The sequence below is a fragment of the Tamandua tetradactyla genome, chromosome 5 (assembly GCF_023851605.1).
Source record: "Tamandua tetradactyla isolate mTamTet1 chromosome 5, mTamTet1.pri, whole genome shotgun sequence".
Taxonomy (NCBI): Eukaryota; Metazoa; Chordata; class Mammalia; order Pilosa; family Myrmecophagidae; genus Tamandua; species Tamandua tetradactyla.
In genome coordinates, this window is record NC_135331.1 from 72,252,032 (window position 1) to 72,270,437 (window position 18,406).

At 35.5% G+C, this 18,406-nt stretch overlaps 1 protein-coding gene across 13 annotated transcripts in view; it reads left to right on the forward strand.

The window, feature by feature from the left end:
- NAALADL2 (N-acetylated alpha-linked acidic dipeptidase like 2) overlaps nt 1–18,406 on the forward strand; it is a 1,514,274-nt gene that overhangs the window by 107,617 nt on the left and 1,388,251 nt on the right. For 10 of the 13 annotated variants that reach the window (XM_077161076.1, XM_077161084.1, XM_077161075.1 and 7 more), the window contains exon 2: nt 14,615–14,752. The exons of the other annotated variants lie outside the window; for them this stretch is intronic. The gene's annotated coding sequence lies outside the window, so the exon portion shown is untranslated. The remainder of the gene's footprint in view (nt 1–14,614; nt 14,753–18,406) is intronic. 13 annotated transcript variants of the gene reach the window in all.

The following is an 18,406-nucleotide window of genomic DNA, read 5'->3' on the forward strand; positions in this document are numbered from 1 at the left end:
AAGGGAAACATCTTTAAACATTTTCTTGTTTTATTGTATTTTGTTTTTCCGTTTTTTGTTACATGGGCTGGGGCCGGGAATCGAACCGAGGTCCTCCGGCATAGCAGGCAAGCACTTTGCCCGCTGAGCCACCGCGGCCCGCCCGAACCATTCTGTTTTGATGAGTGTGCCTTTGTAATAAGTTTTACAATCAGAAATGTGAGTTTTCCAACTTTGTTCATCCTTTTCAGGATGGCTTAGGCTATTTGGGGCCCATTATACTTCCTTATAAATCTGATGATTGGCTTTTCCACTTCTGCCAAAAAGGGTGGTGGATTTTTCATTGCGATTACATAGAATTTATATATTGATTTGGTAAAACTGACATCATAACAATATTTAGTATTCTAATCCATGAACGTGAAATGTCCTTCCATTTCTTTGCTCTTCTCTGATTTCTTTTTGCAATGGTGTGTGGTTTTCTGTGTACAAGTCCTTTATATCCTTGGACAATTTATTCCTAGTATTTGCTTCTTTTGATTGCTATTGTGAATAGAATTTTGTCTTAATTTCCTTCTCAGGTTGTCCATTACTAGTATGTAGGGACACTACTTAGTTTTGCATGTTGATCTTGTATCCTTCTGCTTTGCTGAAGTATTAGTTCTGGTAGATTTGTTGTAGATTTTTTTAGTACTTTCTTTATATAGGATCATGTCATCTGCACATGGTGAAAGTTTTACTTCTTTCTTTCCAGTTTGGATGCCTTTTATTTTTTCTTCTTGTCTAACTGCTCTAACTATAATGCCTAACCCAATGGTGAATAATTGGTGGCAGTGGGCATTCCAAATCTCAGTGGGAAAGTTTTCTGTCTTTCCCATTGAATATGATGCTAGCTGTGAGTTTTTCACATATGCCATTTACCATGTTGAGGAAATTTCTATTCCTCTTTTTCAGTGCTTTTATCAAGAAAGAATGTTGGATTTTGTCAGTTGCCTTTCCTCATCAATCAAGATGGTAATGTGGTTCTTCCCTTTTGATTTGTTAGTGTGGTATATTACATTAATTGATTTTCTTGTGTTGAACCACACTGACTATCTGGGATAAAACCCACTTGATTATGGTGTATGATTTTTTTAATGTACTGCTAGATTTCATTTGCAAGTATTTTGTTGAGGTTTTTTTGCATCTATGTTCATTTGATAAATTGGTCTCTACTTTTATTTTCTCGTAGTATTTTTTTCTGGCTTAGGTATTAGGGTGATGCTGACCTCACAGAATGAGTTAGGTAGCATTCTCTCCTCTTCAATATTTTTTGGAAGAATTTGAACAGGATTGGTATCAATTGTTCTTGGAATAATTGGAGAAGCCACGTTGTCGTGGGGTTAAGTTTTTTTTTTTTTTCTTCAGGTGCATGATCTGGGAATTGAACCCAGATTTAGTGCATGGAAGGTGAGCATTCTACCACTGAACCACTGTTGGGCAGTTTTCATAATTGATTCAGTCTCTTTAATTGTAATTGTTCTGTTGAGTTATTCTGGTTCTTCCAGAGTAAGTGTAATTGTTCATGTGTTTCTAAAAATTTGTCCGTTTTATCTGAGTCCTGTAATTTGTCAGCATATAATTGTTCATAGCATTTTCTTCTGATTCTTTTTATTTCTGTGGGGTCAGTTGTAATATCCCTGCACTCATTTCTAATTTTATATATTACCATCTTCTCTCTTTTTTTCTTTGTCAGTGTAGTTAAGTCAGTGTTGATTTTACTGATTGGCTCAAAGAACCAAGTTTTGATTTTGTTGATTCTCTCTAATAATTTCTTAGTCCCAATTGCATTTATTTCTGCTGTAATTTTTATTTATTCCCTTATGCTTGCTTTTGAATTAGTTTGCTGTTCTTTTTGTAGTTCTTCCAGGTGCATTTAGGTTTACAATTTTAACTCTTTCTTCTTTTTTAATGTAGACATTTAGGGTTGTAAATTTCCCTCTCACCTCTGCCTTCACTACATCCCGTAGTTTTCATACATTGCATTCCTGTTTTCATTTGTCTAGAGATATTTACTGATTTCTCTTGCATTTTTTTCTATAACCCTTTGATTCTTTACGAGTATGTTGTTTATCCTCGATGTAATCATGAATTTTCCAGTTCTCCACTTGGTGTTGATCTGCAGCTTTATTCTAATATGGTCAAAAAGAATGCTCTGTGTAATTTCAATCTTTTTAAAATTTATTGAGACATTTTTTGTGATCCAACATGTGGTCTCTCCTGGAGAGTGTTCCAGGAGTACTTGAGAAGAATATATATCATGCTATTTTTGGGTGTAAAGTTTCATACGTCTCTGTTAGGTCTAGGTAATTTTTCATATTTTCAAGTTCTCTGTTTATTGATCCTAGTCTAATTGTTTTGTCTTTTGATGAGAGTGTTGTATTGCAGTCTCCAGCTATTATTGTAGAGTTGTCTGTTTCTTTGTTCAGTTTTGCCAGTGTTTGCCTCATGTATTTGGGGCACCATGGTTAGGATCATAAATATTTATGATTGTTCTATATGCTTGTATTATTGTTCCTTTTATTAATATATAATCTCTTTCTTTGTCTTATCTTAGTTTTGTATTTAAAAGTCTGTTTTGTCCAATGTTAGTATAGATAGCACAGCTCTTTTTTGATTACTGCTTATGTGGAATATATTTTTCCAATGTTTCACTACCAGCCTATTTTTGTCTTTGGGTCTAAGGTCAGTCTTTTGTACCAGCATATAGTTGTACATTCCTTTTTTTTTTTCCATTGTGCTAACATGTGTCTTATAGTTGGGGAGTTTAGTTGATTAACATTCAATCTTATTATTGTAAAGCAACACTTTACTTCTACTACTTTATCCTTTGGCTTTTATATGTATATGTTTTTTTTTTTTTTGTCTCTATTTTTACTCTTTTTTTACACTTGCTAATAATCCTCATCTCTACACACTCCTCTAAGCCTGTTTCTTCTTTGTTTTCCTTTCAGTCTGCAGTTTTTCCACTAGCATTTCTTGTATTGCAAGTTGATGAATCCTCTGTTTCTGAATAAACTCTCATTTTTGAGGACGTTTCTTTTGCTGGATAAAGATGTCTTGACTGGAAGTTTTTCTCTTTCAGTATCTTAAATATATCAAATCATTGCCTTCTTGCCTGCATGGTTTTCTGATGAGAAATCAGCACTTAATCTTATTGCTGCTCCCTTGTTTGTGACAAATTGCTTCTCTTTTCCTGCTTTCCATATTCTCTCTTTAACTTTGGCATTTGACATTCTGATAGGTATGTGTCTCAGAGTAGGTCTATTAGAATTCTGTTTGGCATATTGCACTTCTTGGACATGTGCATTTATATTTTTAATAAAAGTTGGGAAATTTTTGGCCATTCTTTCCTCACATGTTCTTTCTGCCTCCTTTCCCTTTTCTTTTCCTTTTGGGATACCCATGCTACATATGCTTGTGCAATTCATGCTGTCATTCAGATCCCTGAGATGTTGCTGAATTTTTTTCTGTTCTTCTCTCTATTTGTTCTTCTGTCTGTATGAGTTTGAATGTCCTAGCTTCTAGTTCACTAATTGTTTCTCTGCCTGTGTAAATTTGTTGTTGTATGCCTCTAACGTATTTTTCTCTTCTATTATACCTTTCATCCCTATAATTTCTGTTGTTTTCTTTTATACTCTCAAATTATTCTTTATTCTCACTTAGGGTCTTCTTATTATCCTTTATATATATATATATATATATATATATATATATATTTTGTATTTAGCAATTTATTGAACTCCTATATACAAGGCACTTTGAGTCATTAGAGATTTGGTATTAAGATAAATACAGAGTTCTTGATACAAAGAAAGCACTAAATAAGTGCTTTACACAGCTCAAGTCACTGACTGCACACAACCCTGTGATGTAAGTACTATTATTATCCCCATTTTCTAGGTGGGGAAACTGACACAACACGATAGTGAGTTCCCAAAGTCCTAGAGCTGAGATGGGGAGACCAGATTCAAACATGGCTCCAGAGTCTAAGATTACAAGAGTTTTAGATTGCACAGAAAAATAAAATGGCAGCGTGTGAGATTTGGGGGGGCTTTTAAACAGTTGAAACATAACCTACATGGTAAGTAATCATAAGAGCACAATACCATGTTCTTCCATAACTGCACAAACCTGTGAGGCAAACACCCAGCTTAAAATTCGAAGGCTTGGAGGACCCTGCAAGCAGGTCTTTCTTTTTTTTTTGGTTTTTTTTTTTGAAAAAGAAATAAAATGATAATATAGAGAAAAAAATAGAAATAAAAAATGCAAAATATATATATATATAAAAACAAAACAAACAAACAAACAAAAAAAGCTATAGCTCAGATGCAGCTTCATTCAGTGTTTTAACATAATTACATTACAATTAGGTAGTTTTGTGCTGTCCATTTTTTAGTTTTTGTATCCAGTCCTGTTGCACAGTCTGTATCCCTTCAGTTCCAAATACCCATTGTCTTACCCTATTTCTAACTCCTGATGGTCTCTGTTACCAATGACATATTCCAAGTTTATTCTCTAATGTCGGTTCACTTCAGTGGGACCATACAGTATTTGTCCTTTAGTTTTTGGCTAGTCTCACTCAGCATAATGTTTTCTAGGTCCATCCATGTTATTACATGCTTCATAAGTTTATTCTGTGTTAAAGCTTCATAATATTCCATCGTATGTATATACCACAGTTTGTTTAGCCACTCGTCTGTTGATGGACATTTTGGCTGTTTCCATCTCGTTGCAATTGTAAATAATGCTGCTATAAACATTGGTGTGCAAATGTCCATTTGTGTCTTTGCCCTTAAGTCCTTTGAGTAGATACCTAGCAATGGTATTGCTGGGTCGTATGGCAATTCTATATTCAGCTTTTTGAGGAACCGCCAAACTGCCTTCCACAGTGGTTGCACCATTTGACATTCCCACCAACAGTGGATAAGTGTGCCTCTTTCTCCACATCCTCTCCAGCACTTGTCATTTTTTGTTTTGTTGATAATGGCCATTCTGGTGGGTGTGAGATGATATCTCATTGTGGTTTTTTTTTTTTTTTTTTTTTTTTTTTTTTTTTTTTTTTAAAGGAAAGACAGAGAGAAGGAAGGAAGGATAGAAGGAAGGAAGGAAGGAAGAAAGGGAAACATCTCCAAACATTTTCTTGTTTTATTGCACTTTGTTTTTCCGCTTTCTGTTACATGGGCTGGGGCCGGGAATCGAACCGAGGTCCTCCGGCATAGCAGGCAAGCACTTTGCCCGCTGAGCCACCGCGGCCCGCCCTCATTGTGGTTTTGATTTGCATTTCTCTAATGGCCAGGAACATTGAGCATCTCTTCATGTGCCTTTTGGCCATTTGTATTTCCTCTTCTGAGAAGTGTCTGTTCAAGTCTTTTTCCCATTTTGTAATTGGGTTGGATGTCTTTTTGTTGTTGAGTTGAACAATCTCTTTATAAATTCTGGATACTAGAACTTTATCTGATATGTCGTTTCCAAATATTGTCTCCCATTGTGTAGGCTGTCTTTCTACTTCCTTGATGAAGTTCTTTGATGTACAAAAGTGTTTAATTTTGCGGAGCTCCCATTTATTTATTTATTTCTTCAGTGCTCTTGCTTTAGGTTTAAGGTCCATAAAACCGCCTCCAATTGTAAGATTCATAAGATATCTTCCTATATTTTCCTCTAACTGTTTTATGGTCTTAGACCTAATGTTTAGATCTTTGATCCATTTTGAGTTAACTTTTGTATAGGGTGTGAGATACGGGTCCTCTTTCATTCTTTTGCATATGGATATCCAGTTCTCTAGACACCATTTATTGAAGAGACTGTTCTGTCCCAGGTGAGTTGGCTTGACTGCCTTATCAAAGATCAAATGTCCATAGATGAGAGGGTCTGTATCTGAGCACTCTATTCGATTCCATTGGTCGATATATCTATCTTTATGCCAATACCATGCTGTTTTGACCACTGTGGCTTCATAATATGCCTTAAAGTCAGGCAGTGCTAGACCTCCAGCTTCGTTTTTTTTCCTCAAGATGTTTTTAGCAGTTCGGGGCACCTGCCCTTCCAGATAAATTTGCTTATTGGTTTTTCTATTTCTGAAAAATAAGTTGTTGGGATTTTGATTGGTATTGCATTGAATCTGTAAATCAATTTAGGTAGGATTGACATCTTAACTATATTTAGTCTTCCAATCCATGAACACGGTATGCCCTTCCATCTATTTAGGTCTTCTGTGATTTCTTTTAGCTGTTTTTTGTAGTTTTCTTTATATAGGTTTTTTGTCTCTTTAGTTAAATTTATTCCTAGGTATTTTATTCTTTTAGTTGCAATTGTAAATGGGATTCGTTTCTTGATTTCCCCCTCAGCTTGTTCATTACTAGTGTATAGAAATGCTACAGATTTTTGAATGTTGATCTTGTAACCTGCTACTTTGCTGTACTCATTTATTAGCTCTAGTAGTTTTGTTGTGGATTTTTCCGGGTTTTCGACGTATAGTATCATATCGTCTGCAAACAGTGATAGTTTTACTTCTTCCTTTCCAATTTTGATGCCTTATATTTCTTTTTCTTGTCTAATTGCTCTGGCTAGAACCTCCAACACAATGTTGAATAATAGTGGTGATAATGGACATCCTTGTCTTGTTCCTGATCTTAGGGGGAGAGTTTTCAATTTTTCCTCATTGAGGATGATATTAGCTGTGGGTTTTTCATATATTCCCTCTATCATTTTAAGGAGGTTCCCTTGTATTCCTATCCTTTGAAGTGTTTTCAACAGGAAAGGATGTTGAATCTTATCACATGCCTTCTCTGCATCAATTGAGATGATCATGTGATTTTTCTGCTTTGATTTGTTGATATGGTGCATTACATTAATTGATTTTCTTATGTTGAACCATCCTTGCATACCTGGGATGAATCCTACTTGGTCATGATGTATAATTCTTTTAATGTGTTGCTGGATTCAATTTGCTAGAATTTTGTTGAGGATTTTTGCATCTATATTCATTAGAGAGATGGGTCTGTAGTTTTCTTTTTTTGTAATATCTTTGCCTGGTTTTGGTATGAGGGTGATGTTGGCTTCATAGAATGAATTAGGTAGCTTTCCCTCCACTTCAATTTTTTTGAAGAGTTTGAGCAGAGTTGGTACTAATTCTTTTTGGAATGTTTGGTAGAATTCACATGTGAAGCCCTCTGGTCCTGGACTTTTCTTTTTGGGAAGCTTTTGAATGACTGATTCAATTTCTTTACTTGTGATTGGTTTGTTGAGGTCATCTATTTCTTCTTGAGTCAAAGTTGGTTATTCACGACTTTCTAGGAACTTGTCCATTTCATCTACATTGTTGTATTTATTAGCGTAAAGTTGTTCATAGTATCCTGTTATTACCTCCTTTATTTCTGTGAGGTCAGTGGTTATGTCTCCTCTTCCATTTCTGATCTTATTTATTTGCATCCTCTCTCTTCTTTTTTTTTGTCAATCTTGCTAAGGGCCCATCAATCTTATTGATTTTCTCATAGAACCAACTTCTGGTCTTATTGATTTTCTCTATTGTTTTCATGTTCTCAATTTCATTAATTTCTGCTCTAATCTTTGTTATTTCTTTCCTTTTCCTTGCTTTGGGATTAGTTTGCTGTTCTTTCTCCAGTTCTTCCAAATGGATAGTTAATTCCCTAATTTTTGCCTTTTCTTCTTTTCTGATATAGGCATTTAGGGCAATAAATTTCCCTCTTAGCACTGCCTTTGCTGCGTCCCGTAGGTTTTGATATGTTGTGTTTTCATTTTCATTTGCCTCAAAATATTTACTAATTTCTCTTGTAATTTCTTTCTTGACCCACTCGTTGTTTAAATGTGTGTTGTTGAGCCTCCATGTATTTGTGAATTTTCTGGCACTCTGCCTATTATTGATTTCCAACTTCATTCCTTTATGATCCTAGAAAGTGTTGTGTATGATTTCAATCTTTTTAAATTTGTTGAGACTTGCTTTGTGACCCAGCATATGGTCTATCTTTGAGAATGTTCCATGAGCACTTGAGAAAAAGGTGTATCCTGCTGTTGTGGGGTGTAATGTCCTATAAATGTCTGTTAAGTCTAGCTCATTTATTGTAATATTCAAATTCTCTGTTTCTTTATTGATCCTCTGTCTAGATGTTCTGTCCATTGATGAGAGTGGGGAATTGAAGTCTCCAACTATTATGGTAGATGTGTCTATTTCCCTTTTCAGTAATTGCAGTGTATTCCTCACATATTTTGGGGCATTCTGATTCGGTGTGTAAATATTTATGATTGTTATGTCTTCTTGTTTAATTGTTCCTTTTATTAGTAGATAGTATCCTTCTTTGTCTCTTTTAACTGTTTTACATTTGAAGTCTAATTTGTTGGATATTAGTATAGCTACTCTTGCTCTTTTCTGGTTATTATTTGCATGAAATATCTTACAACCTTTCACTTTCAACCTATGTTTATCTTTGGGTCTAAGATGTGTTTCCTGTAGACAGCATTTAGAAGGATCCTGTTTTTTAATCCATTCTGCCAGTCTATGTCTTTTGATTGGGGAATTCAGTCCATTAACATTTAGTGTTATTATTGTTTGGGTAATACTTTCCTCTACCATTTTGCCTTTTGTATTCTATATATCATATCTGATTTTCCTTCTTTCTACAATTTTCTCCATATCTCTCTCCTCTATCTTTTCGTATCTGACTCTAGTACTCCCTTTAGTATTTCTTGCTGATCTCTTGGTCACAAATTCTCTCAGTGACTTTTTGTCTGAAAATGTTTTTATTTCTTCCTCATTTTTGAAGGACAGTTTTGCTGGATATAGAATTCTTGGTTGGCAGTTTTTCTCTTTTAGTAATTTGAATATATCATCCCACTGTCTTCTTGCCTCCATGGTTTCTGCTGAGAAATCTACACATAGTCTTATTGGGTTTCCCTTGTATGTGATGGATTGTTTTTCTCTTGCTGCTTTCAAGATCCTCTCTTTCTCTTTGACCTCTGACATTCTAACTAGTAAGTGTCTTGAAGAAGGCCTATTTGGATCTATTCTCTTTGGGGTGCACTGCACTTCTTGGATCTGTAATTTTAGGTCTTTCATAAGAGTTGGGAAATTTTCAGTGATGATTTCTTCCATTAGTTTTTCTCCTCCTTTTCCCTTCTCTTCTCCTTCTGGGACACCCACAACACGTATATTTGTGCGCTTCAAATTTGAGCCCCTGCTCAAATTTTTCCATTCTTTTCCCTATAGTTTCTGTTTCTTTTTGGATTTCAGATGTTCCATCCTCCAGTTCACTGATTCTAGCCTCTGTCTCTTGAAATCTACCATTGTAGGTTTCCGTTGTTTTTTTCATCTCTTCTACTGTATCTTTCATTCCCATAAGTTCTGTGATTTGTTTTTTCAGAATTTCCATTTCTTCTTTTTGTTCATCCCATGCCTTCTTCATGTCCTCCCTCAATTTATTGATTTGGTTTTTGAAGAGGTTTTCCATTTCTGTTTGTATGTTCAGAATTAGTTGTCTCAGCTCCTGTATCTCATTTGAGCTATTGGTTTGTTCCTTTGACTGTGGCATATCTTAAATTTTCCTGGTGTGATTTGTTATTTTTTGCTGGCGTCTGGGCATTTAATCAGATTTCCCTGAGTGTGAGACCCAGCAGGTTGAAAGACTTTCCTGTGAAGTCTCTGGGCTCTGTTTTTCTTATCCTGCCCAGTATGTGGTGCTTGCCTGTGTGCGGGTCCCACCAGCAAAAGATGTTTTGGCTCCTTTAACTTTGGAAGACTCTCACTGCTGGGTGTGTGGTGGAGACAGAGGAAAGGTTGTAGGTTGGTTTTAATGGCTTCAAATTGTGAAGTCCTGGGATCTGAATTCCTTGAGAGAGAGATTCCACCTGAGTTGCATTTCACCCCTCCCGCAGGGAAGGTTCAGGTAGTAGAGAGCCCTGAAAGCAGCCTGTTTCTGCGTTCAGGGCAGTTGCAACCTGTGTAATCCCAGCGCTGAGCCCAGAGGCAACCAATCCTCCATAGAAACAGCTGCAGAAGGCTTTATATTTTAAACTTTGTTTTCATTTATCTCCTTGAGTTGATTTAGGAGATTTGTTTGAACATCTTTTTTTTTTTTTTCTATATTGTGTTTCCCCCTAGATTTTAATTTGTTCTTTGACTGAGCCATATCTTAATGTTTCTTAGGATGGCTTGTAATTCTTTGCTGATGTCTAGGCATCTGACTTTCTTGATGAGTTTACTCAGAAGGTCAGTTTCTCTCTTTATTCTAGGGTTTGACTTTGTGTTGAGACTCTTATTTGTCACTTAGTTCAATTTATACTAGTCCTTAGAATAGTCTATGTTTAACTGATCATATTTTTTCAACTCTTTTTCATATGATTCTTGCCCTTGATATTCAGTACAATTTTTATGATTGTAGTATTTATCCAGTTGTTTTGTCCCTAAGAGAACACTTTCTTTCCTCTCTTCCTTCTCTTGAAATCCTAAACTTTTCTGCTGGTTTTTGTCCTGTCTCTGTTGCTATTTTTCAGTCCTTCTATTGTTTCTTGTACATTTTTCCTGTGTTTATTCTGAGAGAAGAGTGGCCCCAAAAAGGATTTTCCACAATCACAAATTCCCAGCCAAAACGTGGTAAGGGCCAATGGAAGAGGCCAAGACTCCAAAACCTATTTGATGGTTCCCCAAAGTTGTGCTTTCCTGGCCTTCCCAGAAGATGACATACTTCATCAAATTCTTCCCTGCAGTCATTAGAAGACAGGTCTTTAAACCTCTACCATCTTCACCTCTTTTGGGGACAGGGTTGAGACAGTGGATTCTGCTGCTCTTGTCTGGAGATGTGTTGCAACAGTACCTCAGAGCTGGAACCCAGAAATCCAAATTCACTAGCGAATAACTTTGATCAGTGCTCAGCTGCACACCCAATCCTAACCCCAACCACCCCCCATTTTTGGGGCAGAGGATTTTTTTTCCCTACTTCTGATAGCAGCCACAGGACTGGATCTGAGCCAGTTTGCCAGGAGAGTAGGGGATAGCCTCCAGCAGCTGCCCTAAGTTGAGAGCTACTCATCATTCCTTAGTGCAGTTTATCGGCCTCTTATTCCTGCTTTTCCCTGGATGCTGTACAGTGTTCTTCTATCTTCTAGAGCCCAAGAACAGTTGTTTCTAACAGTTCCTGCCTTTTTCCTAGCTCTTCTTGGGGAAGGTGTGAGTCCTGGATCTCCCTATTCCATCATCCCCAGAGGTAAAAAAAAAAAAAATTGATAGCAACTTTTAAAATCTATTCCAATGTAAATTGGGTCCAAGGTGACAGATTAGATGACAAAAGGCTGATTATAGAACATTTCATTCCCTTGATCCCCAAGTGCATTTCCTTCCTTTTTTCCCCATCCCAGTGTGTTGTACTGTACTTATTTTTCAAATCTAGTTAATGAACAAGTCCAGTTAATTCTACCTCTCTAATAATTTTCATATCCATTCACTGTTTGACATCCTCATTACCAGTTCTTGAGTTGAAGCCGCTATCATCTTTCCTCTGGTTAATGACACTGCTTCCTAATTGGTCTCTTTGTTTCTAGTTTTGCCCAGTATGCTCTTCACCCTTCAGCAGAGGAATGATTTACCTAGAAAAGAAATAACAGCCTTTCTTCAAAGGTTTTAGGGTTTCTCCATTAAATTTAGAATAAAATCTAATCACCTTAACATGACCTGAAGGGCCCTTTATTATTTGTCCTTTGGTTATATGTCTCACTTCATCTCTTGCTATTCACCTTCATATTCCATGCTTTAACCACACTGAATCCCCTCAACAGCTTTATTTTCTCTTTTTTACAGGGCTTGATGAATCTGGTCCTCTTTCATTTTCTTCCTTCGTATGGGTGTCTTTTATTTGTTATTTAGCATTTACTTTATATTTCATGTCCTCTAGAAAACCTTTCCTGATGTGCACTGTTGGGTTAGATTCTCCTTCTGCCTGCTTCCAATCCTGTATTTATTCTTAATCAGTTTTTAAATACCAGCTCAGGCTTCTTGCCCTTCCCTGCTACAGCAAATTGATGTGTGAAGTAGAGGATGAGTAAATTATTTAATTGTTGAGATATATATTGATTCTCTTAAGCAGCTGGTTTTCCCCAGTTGCCCTTTCACAGACCAAAAGCCTAGTCAACTTCGTAAGAAACCAGGAGTAGCAGCCCTCTTATGAATAATGTCCGTATTGTAGATCTCCAAGGCAAGGCTTAATGTTTTGAATTACTTAGTGGAAAAAGTCGATGGCATCATAAATATATATTGTATTTTATATGAGTCAATAAGAGATCTCTCTCAATAGCTTTCTCACTTCCTTTTTCTCTCTTTTTCTTTCTCTCATCACTCTCCACTCTCTATCAACAACATACATATACCTCAAAAAAAATAATAAAATTAATTTCCTATTTTCATTATCCCTATAGAAAAATTGCACATTCTGTGGTATACTTTACGTCCCATGATGTATAGTGAGATCGTTATCTTATTTGTCCCCTCCTCTGTTCTGATATTACTGTTGCTGAAGGTTGACTTGTCTGTTTTGGAAATCATATCGTCCTGATCCTGAACCTTGAGACCACTAACCTAGCTAGGTTATGATACTGCTGTTTTACAAAGTCTCATCTGTTTTTTAAAAATTACTTTAACAATGACAGTACTTTTAGAATTAATGCAAGGTCTCCTATGAGTAAAACATATCATTGTATACATAAATTCTGGGTATGCTGAATAAATTCAAGACTTTCAGTCACTGTTTGTATTATATCTCACTGTAATTTTGGCATAAATCACTTAAAAATTAACCTCCATGAAAGCAGAGATCAGTGATCTCTCTGAAATCTTTGTATACTTGTCCCATATAAATGTATTTTACACTTTTCTCTTAGAAAGATGTGTCATAGGTTGCTTTACATTTGAAAATGGAACCTGAAACAGGACAGCAGCTAAATAATGCAAGGAATAACTGCTTAATACTTGCTGGGAGAATTGAAAACCGATGAAATATAAATCCTATCTGATGGGAATTTGCAACCTGCTAGAAGTAATCACCTTAACTAATCCACCTGAGGCTTTATACTGTATATTTACCTCAACTGTGGGAAATTGTCTTTTTCCTTATGTTTGACTTTGCTGCTCTTAAATTGGCAATTTAAGTTTAAATATAGCAGCGTAATTATATATCTTATCTTCATTATTTTAGACATGATTGTCATCATATGATTGTGTAACATTATTTTGCTTTTTCCTAATTTATGAATTCAGTTTGGGAAAGGAGTAGAGCAAGTATAATAGGCACTTTATTAGAAAATTAGAAAAGAAAAAAAATTTATTTCTATGAATATGCTTACCCTCATTATTTCTTTTTTACACATATCTGTATATTTCTCTCTTTTTTTGTTGTAATTAACCAAAGCTTCTTGAAACATGATTTCTTTTATTTTTTTTACGTCTTTTTTACACATATCTGTATATTTCTCTCTTTTTTTGTTGTAATTAACCAAAGCTTCTTGAAACATGATTTCTTTTATTTTTTTTACATCTTGGGTTAATGTTACATGATTAATGTCATCATAAGTTAAATTTTTTTACTGCAATATGGTTTAGTTACATTAATTTATGATTGTCGCTACCTCTTCACTTAATGACATTGCTCAGATGGCATCCAATAGAAAAGGTCCTTTCAATCAATTGTATATTAAACAGCACACTAATAATGATAAAATGACAATATTTATATTTGACATTGGGAAAAACTGGTGAAGGGAATTGCTTTAAACTGAAAGTACACAGATGAGGGCACAAAGAGGTGGCCAGCTTGTCCTAGGCCCTGGCTAACTTGTCTTGGACTGGAGGGCCCTTTGTGGAATACTGTAGCCACAGAGAAAATGGAAAGTTCTGTGAATTGACCTAATGTCTTAATTTAATCTCTCCAAATGAAAGTGAAAATTTCACTCCATCTTTTAGAGGGTTTTTCTTTATAGATCAACGTAACTGGGTTCTTTACAAATGAAGTGTCTAGCCCTTGGGAGATAATCAGTAAATGCTTATAAAGTCCAAACTCCTATACAAGTCATTCAGAGTCTTAGATACATTTTTAAGTTTTTATTTTTCTAGATGTTCTGGCATCTTTTCAACTTGTTCACTCTTTTTTTTTTTTTTTAACCACTTCTATAATGAAAAAAAAATAAAGCAAACAAAAGTCTGAATGATAATAGAAGCTACTATTTGGGGGCCACCTGCTATGTATCAGGCCCTCATCAGCTCATTTTATCCTCATAAGAAATCTGAAATATGTATTGTTATTCTCAAGAAGAGGCTGAGATTAATAGATTTTATGTAATCTAAAAAACAAGCTAGTAAGTAGTAGAGCTAGGATTTAAACTTAGGCTGATCTGATTCTAAAGCCCAAAATAAATGCATTTGAAATGTTCATAAAGAAGGTTTACTGCCCTAGCATTGTTGAATAAATGAGTTTTGGATCCTCAGATAGGTTTCAGTCTCTTCCCTCTCCCCTAGTCCCTGCCAGCTGTGTCAGACATTTCTCTGAATTCATTTTCAGCTCTTGTTTCACCACCATTTGCAAATCGTGACATTTTCTAGGCATTCTAGGCAGAGAGTAGACCATACTGACCATGCCAGTGGACCAGCCTTCCTGTGAAGACATTGAATCATGGCTTTGGCTTCATTATGATTTGGAGTCGATTCTGTCCAGTTTCAAATTCTAATTCTACTTACTAGGTATGTGACTTTGCGCAAGTTATTTAACCTCTCTGTGCCCAAGTTCCTCATCATTGTGTACCGAGAGTAATAATAATATCTACATTATAAAGGATTGCTTTGAGGATTAAATAGTTTAATAAATGTGTAACACTTGTTATAGTGCCTGGCAAATAACAGTCATTATATATTGGGTACTACTATTTGCAAAAATCTAATCACATTCACTGTTATAATTTTTCCTTGGGAGAGAATGTTAGAGAAGTAGTAAGTCTTAGTAAGCTGATATTTTAATAGCTAGCTGATGTTTAATAATTGTATTTTGTAATACTGAAATTTTTATCAGTAGTTTGCCACTGAAATAACTGAGCACCATACTACAATTACTAACATTTTCTATTCACAATTTTGAATGTGTTGTGATATATTATCTGACTGAGGGTGGAGTGAAAGGAGGTTCAAGCTGTCACGATGTTTAAGGTTACTTGCAGTTATTTAATAATAATTTTGCTCTGCTCTACTTTTTAATGTGGTAAAATATTTGGATTTCTAGGAAAGAGGAAAGAAACTGGGGCATATATGAGTGATAGAAAATGGTCTTTTGTTTTCTTTTAAAATGCCGTTAACCTTTCATCATCAAAATTTGATGTGTCATCTCTTTTGTCAAAGCTGTCTCAATTGCCAGGATATTCAACTATAGAAATACTGAGCAAGAAGTATTTCTACAGAATCTGTTCCGATGAAGGGGCGAATTTGCATATTGTTTTTTGCAAACAACAACCATAAAAACATCGATCACCTTTGCTTGAAATTATATTCAAATATAAATGTTTCTGATGTTCTGAAATTTCAGGATTTACCAAAAATTCTGTCTGATCTCAGGCCCTTTCCTGCTTTATGCTTCACAATAAGAATGGAATATATCACTTTTCAAAATGAGTTACTGAGCAGGGGTTGGCAAATTATAGCCCACAGGCCAAATATGGCCCACAAACTGTTTTTGTAAATAAAGTTTTATTAGAATATGGCCATGCTTATTCATTTACATGTCTATGGTGTCTTCAGATTCCAGTGACAGCTGAGTAGTTGCAACAAAGTCCAGATGGTCTGCAAAGCCAAAAATATTTGCTTATCTGGACCTTTACAGAAAAAATGTATGCTGATTTCTGAACTAGTCATATCTAAATACATGCATGAGAGCTTCCTCTGATGTTTCTCTGCAGGATGATTTCAACCTACCCACCAGATTTTCCTAACAGCATCAATATTATTGATTAAAAATAGCTACTGCCTCATGTGTGTTGATCTTTTTCTGTCTACTTAGATTATACACTCCCACAGTGTGCCTAGCTTTATAAGATTAGCCTTATAGAAAATATGAGATACTAAAATCATAGAAAGTAGGAAATGTGACTATTAAGATATTGAATGGGACTGATTTATCTCTTGTTGATCACATTATTTTGTGAACTCTGAACTAATTTGTGGAGGTAAAGCACACTGCCTCACATAATTAATATAACTTGAAAAGAAGATGTAAAATTATGGTTATTAAAAAAGCATTAAAACAAACAAACAAGCTGTCATGAACATTATCTAGTTAGTTCCCATTAGCGTTATTAAAAAGCAGCATATTTATTGATGTTTGAATTTATTTGGCCTTATGTTTGTATGCGTGGTGTTTGTTTCTCTTCAACTTTCTTTACCAATTTTCATCACAGTTTCTTTTACCTTTGCTAATTCAATTCTGGTCTTTTTAGTCATTATTTAAATGAGTATCTGCCATGGAAATAGTTTTTTGGATTCTTTTGGTTCTCGCTTAATTTGGAGTGCAGAATTAAGACCAGTACTCAAACAGAGCTTCCATCAGCCCTGAGAGTAGTAGTGGGATTGCCTTCTAACCCATGCAATCTTGTGAAGAGGCATTGTGCCTCATCATTATCATCAGCAAATAAAATCCATGTAAAGGCCACTTCCCTAAAGTCTGCTTTCTCTTTTTAAAAATAAATTTGAATAAACATTGGGGGTGGAATTTATTAGGGGTGGAATCCAGTGAGAGTTGTCCTTTGTACGGATTCTAGAACTTCCAGTAGTTCATTTTCAGTATAGTTTACCAGCTCTGGGGAAATGATGTTGATTATTTAAAAAAAAAAAAAAAAACAGAGATGAGAGAAGAACCCCCAAAGCAAGATGATTTATTTTCTTTTTGGCAAACTTGATTCTGTTTTGTAACCTTTGAAACATGGATTTTATGAGTGATACCATTAAAATTTATACTCCCACTAGAATGTGTTGTTAATCATTATTGCTGTGCTGGGTCTCAGGATCACCTGTCGGCATTGTAATGCAACTTTCCTTAATATTTACAATGGAAATACCAATGGTTCTTATGACAGCTCATATATTTCTGTGAATGAAATGGGATTCACAACAAATTAAAGCTTGCCTCCAGAAACACACTTCAAAATATTAAATGCCTTTTAAAAATTCCTAGAACTTTTTTTTTTAAACAATGTTGATTTTATGCTTTTGAAATAAAATATCCATCCCTACGGCAAAACTTTAATACTCCAAAAGGTAAATGAAATTATTATCTAAGGGCACTACAAGTATAAGTATAATCAGAGCAAACAATAGGTATTTCCTTTATAATTTAGTTCAATGTACCAGGCATTTAGTAAGTATCTACTTTGTGAAAGTCCCTGTTCAAACTGCGGAGGAAGAGATGACAAGTCCAACATCTGCCTTGGTTCAGTGTCAGCCTTGGGGTGAGAAAGACTGAAAACAGAAATGAGCGCCTATAACTTTTCAGATTGTTCAGAGCCGCTACTATGAACTAAGAAGCACCCATCTTTTATAAACTGGGAAAGATACCAGAAGTGGAACTTGGAACTCCAGATCATGTGCAGGAAAACATACTACAGATTCCTGGGGACTCTTTTGTGATTTTATTAACTAGTAGTAACTGCCAGGAAGAAGCAGAGATTGAGGTGGGGAATACTAATCCTAGGCACTCTACAAAACAGTAAGTGATTGACACAGCCAGCGAGATTCCCAGCTCTGCCTAGTGCTTAGTTAGCTACAACTGGGAGGTGAATCTAATTAACCTGGGAGTGGAAAAGGAGAGAAGTAGGGAGCTTGACTAAATTTAGGAGTAGGGGGAACACAGATCACTTTTGGAGTAGCTGCCCCACCCCAACCAAAGAATAAAAGACAGCAATGCTTGGAGGAGTTTATAGGGTAATGAGGGAGAAAGAAATGTACATCGAAGTTTCCCAAACTACACTGAGGCAAAAGTGGCCTTTGGGGCTCCGTTTCACAACCTGGTATTTGGAAAGAATGTGCTCTTAGAATTTTGGTTCTTTTTTCCAGCACTCTGTTTTCCTTCATCACAGCACCCATTTAATTTTCAGCCTTTCTACCAACTTGGCCCGACAAATAAACTATATTTCCTATTGGCTTTCACAAGAAATCCATCACATCATATATACCATGATATTTATAAATTAATTGAAAAATTTTAATTGAAAATTTTTGATGGGTTATAAGGAAAGGGATCATAACTTGAAACTCCTTACCAGCCTCTTTTCTCTGGTGTCTGACCATTTCTGCTGACTCACAAAAGCTAGAATTCCTAATATATGAAGCTCTCTGCTTTCTGCCACATCCTTTCTG